Below are 17938 nucleotides of genomic sequence, written 5' to 3' on the forward strand. Positions count from 1 at the left end.
CCAACACTTAAAGTATTATACCATGCAGGTTGTCATACTACGAGGAACACACATTAAGGATCATATTGATTTAAAAGAAAAGAAAATACAATTAAATTATTTTTATCTTGAAAATAGTTTTCTGTAGACTTAGTTTCCTCAAACTTTAGAATGGTTCATTGCCAAAGAGATTTTCCTACCCATTCAAGACCATATGGATTTAGAAAGCTAGCTAAGGTGAAAAAAGTTGAATTGACACACAGTCAGAAATAAGTTTGTTGCCACTGCATGTAGAATGGAAACTTCCTGCAGCTGTTTTTTTTTAAAAAAAAAAAGTTGGAAGGTTCATACACATCTCTCTGTTCTGTTTACCTCTAAGATTTTCACCTGGCCTTATACCAAGAATGAAAACCTAGACTTTGTGATTTCAGCATGATGGGGAAAAGAAGCACACGAAAAACAATATACAAGGGGTATGGAAGTGACCCCTTGTATATAACCCCAGACACCTCAGCACTCTGGCAAACAACAAATATGACATATCTCTTATATTTTACTCATTAACTTTTAAAAGCCTCCACTGGCTGTGCAGAATTTGTTGCAGCAGAACTCTAAATGATGTATGATCTGAAAAAGGAAACAGCTCTGCTTCATTGTCACTGAGGATGGGAAAGCAATACTTGGGCTTGTAAAGGGCTGAAAGAGAAAAAACCATTAGGGTTTTTATAAGAGTCCCAAAAAGAGGAAGAGGCATTTATTATTGTCCTTAGCTTCCTCCCTACCCAAAATATAAAGGGTTTATTTTGAAAGACTAAGATATCCATGATCAATTGCATCCAGGATTCCATACATGGGCAACATCAATGTAATACTGGTGGCTGATTCTAATGAAGTGTTATATATCCATAAAAATGTGTATGTATTTTTCAGCATACCATTTTGGCAAAGATAAAACATTTTTCCTGAGATATTTTGCATGAAGCAATCTCCTTTGGTTAACACCATGAACTGAGGACAATAGGAGCCAGGGTCTGGTGTCAAAAGTGTTGGGACATCCTCTTCTGGATTTTTCACCTTGTGGTTCATTGTACCAGCCTTCAAGCTTCAGCACTTTATGACCTCCCAAGTAAATAAAGAATATCTGGCCCTTGTTCCTTTGATCCTTTGTCTGAGGTGAATGCCTGGAAATGCCCTTATGTCGCTATGCTAAAGATAGGGGGCTTCAAATAAAATGAGAGGACGGAGGAAGAGAAAAAAATCTAACTTGCATTACAGATTTGTAATCCAAACTATTTTATATGCAACTTTTTCCTCTTCCTTCCTCCCTCATCACCATTTTTCACTAGAGAGATTCTGTTGCGTGGCAGATTGAAGTTGTGTCCATTCATACAATTTAAGCTTGAAATTTGTATCTGGCCACAGTCAAGTTCCAGAAAACTTTTTGAGAAGGACAGGAATAATTGCTAACTGGTCCTTTTATTAGCTATCTGCAGCTTGCTACGGTTACATTAGGGAAAGATGAAAAACTCATTCTCCAGTCCAAGTAGGGACTTATTATCTGCACAGTACATATTTGGTACTTAGTTACAGTTTCAAAGAAGTTTCAAGAGTGTGATAATGGGGGTAAAGTTCAGACATATTTCCCTACTCCGCTATATAGGAAGAACTTGGAAAAATCAGAACACGAGACTCTGAGATGTGCTTGTGGGTTGGAAATCTGAACAACTAGCCCATATACTATCTAAAATTATAAAAAAAAATGCAATGTTTACTGCAATCCCCCAGAACCTAATGTTTTCCAGATTCTTTGGATAACATTGCCCATCATTCTTGATCACAGACCATGAAGAGAGCAGTGAAAATTCAACATTTCTGGTGGGCTCTTGAGGTAGGCCTAGTTTAAGGATGTCCAGGAATTCTTTTTTCATGGGAACAAAATTTGCAGTGCTCTTGAAGAAGGAGATAGGATCTGTATAATTTATATTTCTCTATTTGAATCTATTTTTAAGAGGATGGTCTTTCACGCTGCACAGTTGGGACTTTCTGACCCCTATGCAGCTGGGGGAGGAGAGCTATTTGCCTCCTCCCTCGAAGTTAAGAGAGGAGGGTTCTTTTGGAACCCTCCAGAAAGGGGTGTGTGGCCAGCTAGTTGCTCAGCCAGCTCCCCAGGCTTCATTCCAGCCTGGACATCAACCCACCATGCCCGCCTATTGAGAGTATAATTATTGGTTGCCCATTTGGATCGGGTAGGGTTTTTTCCCCTCCTATGTTCTAGGAGGGTTTTTTGCCTACCCTATACTGTTTAGGGGCTAGCTGGGATGGTGGAGTGTTATAAATATGCTTTAGTGGAAAAATAGCTATAGTTGGTGTACACCTAAGGCACCCCCTTCAGAGGTGATGTCCATTAAATAAAAACACTTACCTGGAAGTCATTTTGATGGGTGAAGTCAAATGGCCATGAAATGGGAAGAGACTGGTCTCAATAACTTTGAGAGCGACTTCTTACTCATTTCCCTTAGAGGTTGCCTGGCTTAGATCACCAAGGGACCCAGGTGTTTCGCCTGTACAAGTTATATATAAGCCGGGTAGGGATGCTACCTTGGCTTGGCTACACCAAGTTCCAGACACCCTTAAGTTAAGTTTGTACAAATTTAAATAAGTAACAATAAATAAAAGATGCCTAATTTGAATCCAAAGAACTGTTGTGTTGTCTCTTTATTTCGGGGGTTGACAGGCAAATAGTGTTATGATTGTCATGGTCCCATTCTATGGCATTCTAGGCTCGGTAGTTCAGCTTGAGCCACCACAGTAGCTCCCGGATTGAGGATTCTGAATGCCTCTCCTTCAAATGCAACTCCCAAGATTCTTTTGGATGTTGCCATAGAAAATGAAGTGGAATTGTAGTACTATAAATGCATAGTGTAAAAAGACCTATGATTTTGTATTATGCATTTTTATATTTTCTGTTGATTATGATTTGTCTACAGGTTTTGTTTCTTTTGTATATTAATTATGGATTTCTGTATTTTTGCTGTGCTTGTCTTTTAAGCACAGACATCATCCAGTGGGTACACCACTGCAAGGGTGGATTTGACTGCCACTGTTTGCACAGATCCTTTGGATTGTGTAGGAGCTCTATCACAGCTGTTCTCTGATTAAGCACTAGAAAAGTTCCCCTTTGGCTCAAATCAAAGATGCTTCCAGGAGGAGCAGTAGTAAATTCCGTGCTGGCTGAGTTCAAAGACATATAATCATATTAGTCTGGAATGTCAGCATGCAAAAGGATGTTGTTGCCCCATAGAAACTAGCAGAGAGAATGAAGTTGATAGCATAAACTTTCACAGATTGTCTATTTCCTCAAACGTCTTTACTCTATGCATCTGAGGTAATAAACATAGAGTGTGATTACACTATAGAATTCATAAAATTTGATACAATTTTAACTGCCATGGCTCAATACTATGGAATGATGGGAAATGTAGGTCTTTTGCCTTTTCTGCCAAAGAGTGTTGGTGCCTCACCAAATTACAACTCTCAGGATTCTATAACATTGAGCCATGCCAGTTGAAGTGGACTAAATTACATTAATTCTACATCATCTTGATAGAATATGTCCTTGGCTTGGATCTGACTGTGGGAATGTAGCTAAATGATTCTTTAGTTCCTCCCACTCTCCATCATCCTTAGAATGACCATTGGAAATAGGCTACTGAAGTGATATGATGAGTCCTGGAGCAGTGACAAGGAGGCCTTAGAAGGGTTCTTAAAGCCATATAGAAATATGGGTTCACATCTTATACCTTTCTTCAAGTTTGTATGCAAGCAAACAGACGAGCATCTTGGAAACATTTTGCAGAACGCTTACACTACACTTGAATACAAAAGAACTTGGCCTATAAATGTCTATTTCAATGCCCAGGTGCCATGGTCTATGTTTACCTCCTCCTTTAGGCTCAACATTCTGAGATTCCATGCTACATGCTCCTCTCAAGTTTCATTCTATATAAAGTAAGGTAAAAGTTTCCCCTTGACAGTGTCTAGTCGAGTCCATCTCGGAGAATGGTACTCATCTCCATTTCTAAGCCAAAGAGCCTATGTTGTCCATAGATCCCTCCGAGGTCATGTGGCCGGCATGACTGCATGGAGCACCGTTACCTTCCCACTGAAGCAGTACCTATTGATCTACACACATTTCCATGTTTTCAAACTGCTAGGTTGGCAGAAGCTGGGTCTAACGACGAGAGTTCACCCTGCTCCACAGATTCAAACCACCAACTTTTCGGTCAGCAAGTTTCTCAGCTCAGCGCTATAATAATACTATATATATATTATATATACGAGGGGGTGCTGATAAGTCTTTGGCTTTACTCAGAAAGAAACAAGATAGGAAGATGAAACTTTACATGTATTCCACATACACTCCACTGATATCAACACACTTCTTATATTGGTATTCCAAGTTCTGTAAGCCTTGCAAACAGAAGGATTTCAGATGTGCCTCAAACCACTCATCCGTAGCAGCCATGGTATCAGAAATAGTGTGAAATTTGGTAGCCTTGAGGTGTTTCTTAGGGTTTTGAAACAGATGATATTTGGAGGGAGCTAGATCTGGTGAATAAAGTGGGTAGTCAACCAGCTGGAAACCTAGCTCCACCAGTTTTGCCATTGCCAACAAGATTCCTTTGGACAGCTTGCCAGGCCTTTTGGCCTTCAGAACTGCCTTCAGTTGGTTCAAAAGTTCAGTGTAATACCTTACATTGATGGTGGAACCATTTTGAAGGTAGTCCACTAGCAGCATGCCCTCCTTATCTCAGAACACAGACACCATCACATTTGTGGCTGATTTTTGCACCCTGAACTTCTTTGGAGAACCACTGTGCCTCCACTCTTTTGACTGCTCCTTGGTTTCAGGGTCATACAAATAAACCCAGATCTCATCCATAGTGACCAGTCAATCCAGGAAGTTCTTATCAGTCTAGAAACACTGACAAATGGACCGGGAAGTTTTCACTCACATGCTTTTTTTTATCTGTTGTCAAACATTTGGGGACCCACTTTGCAGAGAGCTTCTTTATGTTCAAATGTTCATGGATAATGACACAAACATGTTCACGAGAAATCCCCATGATGTCTTCTATTTCTTTAGCTGAAATTCACCGATTCTCCAGTATGAGGTTATGCACAGCACCGACGATCTCTGGAACAACAACCACTCTCGGTCATCCAGGACATTCTTCATAATCGGTGCTGAAGTGGCCCATTTTAAATTTGGCAACTCGGTTTTCAACTGTAGAATATGAAGGGCATTGATCCCCCAATATCTGCGACATATCACCATGAATATCCTTCACAGACTTTCCTTGCAGAAACAAGAATTTTATCACTCCTTTGCTCTCATTTGCTGTAAATATCGCCTAAGACTTCTCCATTTTGTTTTCCCACATGCCTAGATCACTGTTGCCATAAGCTACAAACACAAAATTTTGCAAACATATATGAGACACATAAGGCTTTCATGTGATGTAACATTCGTTACCGTAGAAACAAAACAAGAACACAAAGCCAAAGACTTATCAGCAGTCCCTCGTAGTAAGTACCTAATGTCAGAAAATTAATGTGCTTTAAGAAGAAGCATTAATTCTTGGTTCAAACATCCATTCCTATGTAAGCTATCTGTGTAGAAAATTAATGGCAATGCCAAGACTCAGGGGATGCATTCTCATCAGTTGTTAGCAGTGATAAACACATGGAAATGTGAGGCTGGCCAGACTCTTTGCATCTGATACCATTCCTCAAGTTTGTTTTGAAATGCTGCAATAACAGGTAGAGGCATTTCTTCAAAATCATGAAGCTAGGAGGGGCACTGGTATTCCATCACCGGGATGCTTTTGTTTTCTTTCTTTCTTTAAATGAGAGTTCCAAGAATTAAGAAGTGATATTTATTACAGAGGAAAGCTATGAGGCAATAAACAGCTTCTGTGGGCAATTAGCCACCAAAGCAATGCTGGGATGCTAGATAACTGCAATAGCTATTTATTGTAAGTCCATCCGTGTTATTCAAGGCAAGAACAGTTCCAACATATTACTACACAGAAATCACACTGGCAATTCATTCTACTCATTTTCTTCTCCTCTTCTGGTCTATGTTCTACAATCTTTTCCCACATATTAATTTGCAAACTCCAGTGCTTGCCAGAGAACCTCAGAAAAAAGCTTCTATTAGAATCATTAAAATATAGTTAATGTAGATGACGTTCACTATAAATCAAAGCTGCCTGTGTGTGTTAATCAGCATGCTAGCAAAAATAACACAGATATCAACACATAGTTACAACCCATTGATTTAGTGGGTCTTCTAACAATTAGGTTCGGGTCTTGGTTTGTTCACAAATTACATTTATACCTTACTTGGCACTAGTTACCTCCAGATAGTTTACACTAAAACTAGTCATAAGAATACTAATGCTATAAGTAAAATTTAAAGTGTTTTTAAAATGATAGATAATAGAATCATTTAAAGCATTCTATAATCGATAAAGGACATAAAGCAATGAAAACAATTACTAAAAGAAAAACAAATATTCTGCAACAATAGTTAAGTTGTTTCCAGAAACTAGAACAGTTATAAATGTTAGGAGGATTCAGACTCAGCTTACTACCCTTAAACACCTCAATACTGCAGCCTGGCATGTATGATTCAGATATTAATAGAAATACTGTTGCATGTTGCCTTCTTAACAATTGCATCTTGTCCCAAATCTCCTAATGACTACACGTAATAGTTTCACATACACAGTAAATGGAACTGGGGACAAAGTGGTACCTTGCAATGTTTCCTGTCCCAAAGCTTAGTGACCCAATGAAACCAGCCATATAATTAGGAGCAGATGCACTGAAGACCAAGTGTCCCCAATTTCAACCTCATCCATGGGCAGTCCAAGAAGGTACCATGTGTCATTGTGAAGTGAAAAAGCAGGAGCAGTTTTGAACCATCTATCTCTATTCTGGAAAAAATAGCCTTGAGGGATCCAGGCTAATTCTATCCTGAGAGATTATAATTCAGGTGAAGGTAGTGAGTTTCATCCCAAAATACCTGCACTGAGAAAGTCGCACTCTCTCAGGTAACTTGCACAAGAAGAAGGTATTTGTGACTGAGGGAAGTGTAGATCTCATGGTAACAAACCATGGGTCACAGAAGGAAAATAGGGTGGAATGTTGTGGCTTGCAGAAATTTGATTGCCCTCCCTTATGAAATACACAAAAAATTAGATTCTTATTTCTACCACAAAATAGCCTGGACTAAGAAGTGATACATCAAATTGAAGATTTTAGTCGTTGCTTTGAATTTCATGACAGAACTCAGCCTTTTAATGTATTTTTCATTGTTGAATGATGTTTAATGTTTCATTACTGCCAAAATGAAATGAGCATGGTAGACCTTGATGGTTCAGTGATGTTATCCAGTTTGAGAAAACATGTATGAATCTATGATGGAACATCATAATACCCTGAACCTTTAGCCCATCAGCCAATATTTTAGTCTTAATATACAATACACATTCATAAAAGGCATCTTTTCTTTCTGCCCCCTGAAAAACATTAATATTTTACAGGCTCTGCCAATGCCAAAAATTTCACATTATGCAAAGGGTGAATATAATAACTCAACACTTAGAGAGCTCTTTTTATCTTCAAAACACATTAGCCCAATAAATGAATCTGACTTGGTGAGCATTTTTTAGGTGAGACCTTTAAAGACTGAAATATTGTTAGCTTTCTGAAATCGTTAATGTTCTCAGATACCATGTTTAAGGATGAAATGCATGAGGGAGACATTAGGGGTAGGCACACCTTGGAAACAAAGGAGAGTAATTACTTCTGAATGGTCAGCAAACCTCCAAGCTTTCCAGAGCTAGTTTTTGTGATTCTTGATCTCTCTAGATTTGTTGGGAACACTCATTTTCTAGCTAGCTAGAAAATACATAAACAAGAACAACACACAGAGAGACAATCTCTTCTGTATAAGGTGATTGACTGAACTGCTTAATGTTTTAGAAAATCAGTTGTCCAAAATCTGCAGTGGACTTCTATCCTCTTCTAAGGTTGTCTAAAATTTTTGAATATTTTTGTAATCTGTGTTCTTCCCAGAGTTTTGTACAATAGAAGGTTAGCCCTGTACCCACCTCTTCTGCTGCCTATGCCAGGAACTTAAAATCTTTCCTTATCCAAGGTCAGAGATTACATTGATTCCCTTTTCCTGGTTGCAAGGGAAATGCAGAAGACCCAAATGGGTCTTTCCAGCTGGCTGATCAAGAGTTGAACAGCCATACCTAGAGGTGGGGATGAGGGTGGCACAATTTTCTTGGTAACCCTAGAGAGAAAAGTCCCCTTTTCTGGTAAACCAAGGGGGCTGACTGATAGGCAGACAGCCACAGCTTTTATCACCCTCCTTTCCTTTGTTCAAGTTATGCAAATAAGGTTACATTGTTGAAGATGGTATTTGGCAAATTATTTCACTGTTTTCTCATATTTGCTGGTGATTCTGGCATTGGTCTAGACATCTAGGGGAGATGTCTACCCCAATTCAGAAAACAATTCAGGAGATCTTGGAGATGTAAATACTCAGAGACACAGCTAGTTTGGGAGCTCTCAATCTGCTTCACTTACAGATGTACATAATAGTTGCCACCTCTGTTTTCTCCAGAGTGAAGGGGAGGGTTTTTTGTCCATTGACAGACAGGTTGGTTGATGCTCGGATTCAGTGCCCCATGCTCAACAAGCATCTAAGACTGGTTCCCAACCTGTGGGTCCCCAGATGTTTTGGCCTTCAACACCCAGAAATCCTAACAGCTGATAAACTGGCTGGGATTTCTTGGAATTGTAGGCCAAAACACCCGGGGACCCACAGGTTGAGAATCACTGATCTAAGTATTCCAAACAATAAAGTTGTGGATTTTCCAACACTGATTGAGTATCTATGTGTTGTGTTGTATATTTCTTTTGATTCTCTACTCTAGTTCTGACTTCCACAATTAAACAGCAATGCTTGTGCTTCCAACAGTCCTTGGGAAATTCACTGCACCATTTCTTTGTTTAAAAGTATGTTTATCTTGGTTTTGGTTTATTTCATTAAACGTTTATGCACATTAACCAGTATGTGTTTGACTGGATACTGTGTTGAAAATGTATCAGTTGCAAGCAAATACATAACAAAATGCTCAGATATATAAGGTGCTCACAAAAGTAAAGTATTTGTATAGGATCATCTGGAATGGAAATAGCCTGGCAAAAGGACAGCCTACAAATATATGGTTGCTCAGTAGAGCTATGAAGTGGCCCGGCTTTCCATCTTCTACAGCAAGAATGACTTCTGACAGCTAGCCATTGATGAGGGCGGGGGCTAATGGAGTCGATTTCTTTGCAGAATGAAGGGAATGACTTCCCTGCTACAATCTGATGGAATGGCTGCTGACGGTTGAAGGATTGTCAAAGGCATTCAGTTTCTTAGGAGAGAGGATGGAATTGTGATGCTTTTCTCTTATCCTTCTGTTCTGCTTAGTGGAGCTAGAAAAGTCCACCAACTCCTATATATATATTGATATGAGTTCCAGGACAGAAGATAACAGGTCACACAGAAAAGGGAACTGCTGTACCTACATTATGATTTAGCCCAGAGCTTGCACTGGGAGAGGTGAAATGGAAAGATTTATTATTTATTTATCTACTGCGTTTTTATACTGATCTTCTCAGCCCTCAGGGCGACTCAAAGATGGGCTTCTAAATTCAAATCCCTTGGCATGATCCCTTGAAGAAACCATCTATTTCCAGATCGGTTGAAAAAAATGTTCTGCCATTATCTTAACAGGGTGCATAACTCTTCTTTTAATTTAGTTATAAAAAGCCTCAGTTCTGTAGTTTGCAAGTACTAGTAGTTGTGTGCCTTCAAGTTATGATGATCCTAAGATTAATCTGTCACAAGGTTTTCATGGCAAACTTCATTCAGAGAGTGTTTGAATTTGTCTTCAACTAAGGTTGAGAGAGTATGATTTTACCACTAGTGGATTTCAATGCCAATGGTAGGGATGGTTCCACTAAGTAGTGGGAGAGGATCACCATATGGTACAAATGTTGGCGTCTTCTTTGCCTTGTACTGTTTTGTGGGTTCTGACAATAGGAAAAGATGGGTGGAGGAGAATTTAATTTGTATGACAGGCCAAGGTCAGCAAACCTGAAAGGGAAATAATAGTGAGTATGTGTGTGTGTGTGTGTTTTAAAAAATGCATCTGTTACAGGAACTACCCATGAGGGAACTGTACCTGGAACTATAAGTAACTGCTTTTTAAAAGTCACTTTCCAAATTCAAAAGTTTAGTTCTGTAGAAAGAAAAACCCATATTCAGCAGAAACTATTCTTTCTTTTTGCATTGGTCAAAATAGCATCCTGTCCTAGTAAGTTTCATCTGCTTTGTTCTGCATGCAGTTCAAGTAAAAGTTTATTCCAAGCAGGGCTGGAGGTTAGTTTTGAGGCCTCTGCTGTGAAGTGTGTGTGTATTGTGATTGATTGCATTCATTAGGAAGGTTGACTGTTGTTTGTTTCATCATCAATGGATCTGTTTGCCAACAAGATAACCGTGAGCCAGCCAATGTGTTCTAGTAATTACCCAAAGTCCAGACAAAGCATTTTGCAAAGCAGTCTCACAGTAATGAATCTTTGCTGATGTAAAGCATGTGGATCATTATCTATTAGCAACCATTCAGTAGGTAGCATGGGAACAATCCCAACAACAACAAAGTGGGCAGGGGCGGGGGTTATTCCTGGATAGCCTTGAGGTGCCGCTAAATTTGCCCATATTTGTTCAGGCTTTTCTTTGGAGACTAACCATAAAGCTTTTGAATGAAAATGTGCTAGGAATATCAGTTTTATACGAGCTAATCAGATCCCACAGTTGTGCAGTAAACCTGCATGTAAATAGGTCTCCCATATCCCTATCCATTTGCCCATTGCCCAATGAGGTTTTTGTTATGATTGAGGCAGAGACAAGAGGAAAGCACTTGTTCAGCCATGTCATCTTCCCCAATGCCATTTTATTCTATGCTTACTATTCAGTAGACTTTTAGAGAAGAGTCCTTAGACTTTTTTTTAAAAAAAAATAGTACTATATATGTGCTATACCAATGTAACATATGAGTCATGGTGAGATCTTTATGGTGACAAATTCTGTTACTTTAGTGTACTTCCTGAGCATGAGAACTTGTGGGCTCATGGTTCCCATAAAATTGGAATACACAGAGTGGTTTGAAAACATGGTATCCTCATCACACTGTGCTCTTCTGTCTTGAAAGAAGACAGAAAATTTACTCACCTCCATCACACAGGTTGCACCTCTGCCCATTTCTATTTAAACCATGTGCTTCATTCCTCATCACATGAGTGGCTGTTGTTTCCTCCCATTCCATCATCCTTGGAGTGCCCACTTGTCTCTGGGTGTTTGATTGTGCAATTGCAGAATTTCAAACGTTCAGTACTGGGCAGTTACAACAACAAATAATAATAATGGAGGCTAGAATTCCAAAGAATATAAGGAACATTGAGGGGCATGAAAAGACTGCCCACGTGCATACCCACACTGAAATGGCTGAATATGAATACAGACTGAAAACTGGGAAAGGCACCATTTCCCATCCCACAGGGGAAAAAACCAATTAAGCACAGGAAGATGAATGGAGTCAGATTCCCGCTCATCTTTAAAATTCATTCGTTCCTACATGTTGCAGAGATGGAGTCCTATGGGTAACCCATGGAATGGGTTGTGCATCGTTTGGTATTTGAAGTGTGTAGAAATGGGGGCCACACTCCAATCCATAGATTGTTTTAACAAATTTGAAGGCATTATCAGTAAATGATAAATGCCAGCAACAGGCTGCAAATACTTGCTTTTTAAAAAACATAGTGGGATTCATTGCTGTTAAAAATAAACAGTCACAACACAGCATGAAAATCAGGGGAATAGAGGGAGTACTTAGCACAACTTTATAGCTTACAGTGAGTGTTTTAACAGCTAACTCCTTGGTTACTAATTCACACAAGAAACAGTGCATGTCAGAAAATATGGCTCAAGAAAATGACACTACACATCTGATAAGAAATTAATTGGAATTGCTTTAGACTCAAGAGGTGTGAAATCAGTCAGAAAGCTATGCTTATTGTTTAGAGCAGTTTGCCAGAAGCATTTTAATTCCTTAATCTGGATCATCCTTCCATCAACAGACATATTTGATTAATAGTCCCATTTTATAGATGAGAAGCTATAGGTGAGAAGAAGAGAGTCCTTTATGATCAAACTCATGCCATGATCTGCAAAGCACTCCATGGGCCATACAGTATGTTCAGCCTATATCAAATGTACAATGTTCAGTCTATGCCTCAGTCTAAAACATCTCTCATGGGATGGAGTTTTATATCAGCAAACAAAACACAATAAAAAAGGGAGGCCACATCAAAAACTCATTGTAGAAGGAACATCTAGGTCCATCCATGTTGATTATCCTCATATCATACCTCATGCATTGATTCTAGGAACCAGGCACTGAGAACAGAGAAACGGTATGAATCTCCATTAACTTCACAGAGGTGGTGAAAGGTCTTTTGAACAGAACATGGCAGAAGATGGATTATATAGAGTGCTAAATGGACAATGAAACAACAACAGCAATAGCATGATGGAGATTTTTTTAAAAAACACACCCTGAGTTAATATAAGCTTACTTACTTGCATGGATATAACTGCACTATCTAAGTTTGAACACAATATACCTCTGAGAGCATTCACAATTAACATCCTCTACAGTTAAAGGTCATACACTATTGAGGCTCCAGTATAAGTAACTAGAAGGGGACAAAATATGGCAGAAAGAGAAGGATTTGTCAGGGGACAAGGGCGTAGCACTGAATATTTTATTATGTTCCACAAATCAACCCTTTTTTTATCTAATGATTACCCTGCCAGCTGACAATTGACTTTGCAGATGATCTTAAATGTCAGGCTAGCTCCCCATGAAATTTCATTAGGTACAGCTTGATCAAAGGTAAGGAGGCTGACCTGGTGTGTACAACACAAACATAGGTCATCAAATTGATAAAGGAGTTGATCTCTCCCAATTGGGCCCACTGGGTTTTGGGAGCAGTCCCAGAAGGCCAGTAAAGAAAGAATTGCTGTCATCTACATGAAACAATGCACCTGAGATGAAAGTGTCTCAATAGCCATAAATTTTATAGAGCTATATGCTAGTGGAAAGAAGGGTAATTCTACAACTGGAAGGAGAGATTTTCCACTAGAACCTGCTTGTTGCAATGGTGGAAACTTCTGAACATCATTGGAGAGTAAGAAGATATTCCCCATAAAATGCATTAATTGGCAACAGAATGGAAATAGGAATGGAGGTTGATTTTCTCCTGCCTTGGCTGTCATAATGAATGTAGACTTTTTTCATTCAGTTTACACAGGACTTCTTTGAAGATAAAAAAAGCCTAGCTAGCCGGATATCTATTGACCTCATCAGATGAGCTGCCGGAATTGCCACACATCAAGGCAAATCTGGCAGTGCCCATGGGGGGAGGGGTAGAACCTGTCACCTTATGCCACGCATCACTCAGCTCACCTGTTGCCCCATCCCATGAGGGGAAGCATTGGCTACCCGGCTTCTCCCCACTGATCTCAATTGAACACGGGAAGTCTCCTGTGTTGCTGCATGGTGGCATGCACTGATTCACCTTCCCTTTTGCCACAGAGCCCCACTGGAAGTAGCTTTACATCACAGAATGGGAGCCAGCAGGCTCTGTGGCAAAAGAGAAGGTGAACTGCCATATTCCACTGAATTTACCCCATCTGATAAGATCATGTGACTGTCAATGAAGAACATGCTATTAAGTAAAGCTTTAATATTAATTAGACAATGCATGTATTACTTGAATTACAAAAACAAAACAAAGTTTTTGGAGATAAGTATAGCAAACATTCAATGCAGGTTAAGTGTCTCTTATCCAGAATTTTAAAATCTGAAATATTCCAAAACTGACCACAAGGGTGGCTGAGATGGTGACATATTTTTTTCTGATTGTTCAATATACACAAACCTTATTGCATGCACAAAATTATTTAAAATATTATATAAAATTATAGTCAGGTTGTGTTTGAGATGTATATGAATCATAAATAAATTTTGTGGTTTAGACTTGGGTCCCATCTTCAAGATATCTCATTATATTTTTATATGCAAATATGGATATTCAAAAATCTGAAAAATTCCAAAATCCAAAACACTATTGTTTCGAAGCATCTCAGAAAGTGAGACTTAACCTGCACTAGTTTTTAGGAAGACAGAAACTATCTCAAAGTAACAGAATAGGTTTCAGCTGTGAGCATATACCAGATATTTCATCTGTTATTTACATGCCACTCCTCTCTCAAAATTGGAACTCATAAAAAGATTTTTAAAAAAGTCTCTCCTGCGAAAAACAGGCAAGAAGATCCATTGGCATGTATTTTCACCCCCTAAATACAGCCAGTAATATAGTCCTCTCTTCTGAGAAGAGCAGGGCGAAATGGAAGGTCTCCTGTGGAAGTCTAAAGATCTGGAAATTCAACTACTGATAAAACTTTCAATGGGTAAGACAAAGTCTGCTGAATACAAAATAGCTAAGTGAGGAAGCTCACATACTATGTGAATTAGTTTTCTTTAAGCAGTTGAGGAAACACCAGCTTAAATAAAAGCAGGCTAAACGTATATCATCTCATGCTACATGGGGGAGGGAGGCTGGCTCCTAGCTCCTCTTTGGTCACAGATCCAGATGAATGCCATCATATAATGCAGGCCATGGCCCCACCCTATTTATGGCTGAAGTGGCACTGAAGGGCTGCTAGAAGCTTCCTTGCCAACCACCGTGAGTGTTCCATCTTTTGGGTAACTTTGTTGGAGCTACTCCTAGTTTTTAGGCTTTTCCCTCATTTGATGGGGGAAACAGCAATGCTCCATGATGCCTTGCCACACTTTCCCATCTGATGGGGGAAGGGAAAGGGCACCAACATGCCTTGCTGTGATCTGTCACTCTTTCCTCATGTGATAGGAGAAGGGGGCAGGGGGCATGGCTTTCCACAAGTTGCTACACTCACCTTCCGTTTTGTTGATGCAATGGAGAGGTGGGGGCATCAGTATTACTAGTATTGGGGAGGTCCATTCATTCCCCCCAACTCTTCCATTCATACACCCCAACTTGTCAGTTTCCTCCCACAGGAGAGGGAAAGTGGATTATCTCAAACACAAATAGACCTATCAAGATTCAAAATCAAAGAATAAAATAATTTCTGTATCCAAAACGTATTTATACTAATATTTACTCAATAGTACAGATGTCAAGCAGGCAATCATTATTGTAAAAAAGGGGGGGGCTAAATATAGATTTTTGGGCATTACACACATTTTGTCAAATCTCAATACATCCTCTTTTTCATTTTTGAATTTAACACTTTTCCTTATCCAGTAAAAAAATCAAACGCGTGAATCTAGCATCTATCAGCATCCTGGCTCAAACAGATTTGCAACAAAACTCAAAAGAGACACCAGTAAAACAACAAATTGATCTGCTTGGTATTTCATTCATCTTTCTCATCCAGAGTATAATGTTTTCTCAATCATCCTTGAGCCATAACTATCACATGTGAAAATAATGATCATGACATTTCTCCTCTCTCACAGCATTTCTCTGGAATCTCATGTGCTACATTTTGATTGCATTCCTTTGCATAACAGTGGGAGTATAAGCCCAACTATACTCAATGAATATTTGTCTCATGATAGAATGGCATGTACAATTCCGGTTTATCTGTAATGTTTTTGACTAACCATTTTATTTTTAAGATTTTTTTTAAAAAATAATAGTACATGGAATTCAATACAGAGGACAGTGGATTCTTAAGCAATCCTCTTTCCAATAATACTGCTCTATACTTGTTCGTGATGATGACTACCAACACAAGAAAATTTAAAAGAAGATTAGACACATTCAGGGAAGATAAGTCTATAAATAGTCATTATGATTGCTATATGCTGCTTAGGGAAGTATGACAAATCTACTTCAGGGGAAATTTTGTAGACTTTGCTCACCTTATGCATCCTGGTTTGTCCAGAGACTAAACACAATCTGCACTCTGAAACCGAGATGTTGATGGATGGTGCAATGTTTGCAGCAGATCCATTTCTTAATGCAGGCCCAGTTTGCTAGAATGTCCACCACCAAGTGTAGATAGTAAGCCCCAGGATATATATTATGTTTTTTGGAAGATTAGAACAGTTGGCCTTGGACACAGAACAATAACACCAGCATCCTTCTAGTATCGGAAGAGCCTTCATTCTGTTTTCAACCACCATCCACCCCCCCCCCCCCCCCACACACACACACACGCACACACCGGCTTCTAAAGTGCATATCGAAAATTGATGTTCAACATTTTACAGAAGTATTGCTTACTATGAGTACAGGATGGGCATGTTATGTGTAAAATTTGAGCACATTTGAAAGGGTACTCTACCACCAGCAGAAATATCAACAACAACATGATAAAATCAGCCACAGGTCAAATGTGAATGTCAGAGAAGGAAGATTCCCACTAAAGTAGATTTTATAGATCTTTCTTTTTTTGTGACAGGAGTGACTTGCATTTTATAGATTAGCACATCCCTATACACTACTTCTAGTTCTGGATGCCATTATAACAGCCTGACAATGAAAATGGCACGTCACACAGCATGGGAATTATGTGCAGTTTTGGAAGAAGGAAGACCTCCCAACAATAGAAGAATGAACTGTTAAAGTTTTTAAAATATAAGAAATGGACAAATTAGCAATGATGAAAAAAGAAAAAAATACACAAAACTTTGTAAAAAAAACTTTGCAAAAAAAAAAGAGGGACAAGTTTGCATAGAAGGTTTCATAATTTAATCTGTTAGAATCTTTATGGAGAATCTATAAATAATAACTATTAGGCCAGAAGGAAGAATATAAAAACAGTGTAATAGGAAGGAAGAATGGAACTATATATGAATGTCTCCAACCCAAAGGACCAGAAGTCACCACAATGGTGGGAGGATGGAAGGGCATAGTCAGATATAAATATTGTATAGATGTTAGGTAGTATTGTACTAGTACATGTATATATAGTATACAAGTATATAGATTTGTTTCACTGCAAATTTAATATTTAATATAATTAATTATATATTGAAAAGAAAAAAGAGTGGCATGTCATTTCATGCTTTTCGGATTTCCTAAATTGATCTGGTTGTCCACTGGAAGATACATACTGCTAAGCATTTGCCACTGCTGTGATCCCGAGGGAGAGAAGAATAGGGAGGCACAATTCCATCATGGCATGATCCACTGGATGTTGATAGGCCCTCCCTCCTTTCCAACCACCAGTTCTAGTAGTCTGGGGGATGGAAGAGCAGCTAGTTGCACCTCCATCCTACATTGGTCCTCTTGGTCCTGGTACACCCTCCTTCCATATTCCAGCTCTCATTGCACCAGCTTTGAGGTAAAGGAGAGCATCCAGCAACTGTTGGACATTATGTCCTCCCCTTTTTCTGTTGTGTGATGTCTTGGATTATAGGCCTGAGAGCAAGGAACTGTCAGATTAATTTCTAAGCCACTTTAGGAAGTTTTTGTTTTGTTTTGTTTTTGGCTTTTTTTGGAAGGGTTGCTTAAAGGGAGCATATACATAAATAACTAGCCATTTGGCTGCAACCTGCAAGGCGCTTCTCAACCTTAGCTTCAACAAGGTTGTTGCCTTGTGCGTCTTCAAATTATGCCCTGAAACCTATTAAATGCTGGCAAGGTCTGTAAGATGAGGCTTCAGCCAATACATCAGTTTGAAGTTGATAGAAGAAAGGAAGGGTCCATTAATTTC

Source organism: Anolis sagrei, chromosome 2 (assembly GCF_037176765.1).
Source record: "Anolis sagrei isolate rAnoSag1 chromosome 2, rAnoSag1.mat, whole genome shotgun sequence".
Lineage (NCBI taxonomy): Eukaryota > Metazoa > Chordata > Lepidosauria > Squamata > Dactyloidae > Anolis > Anolis sagrei.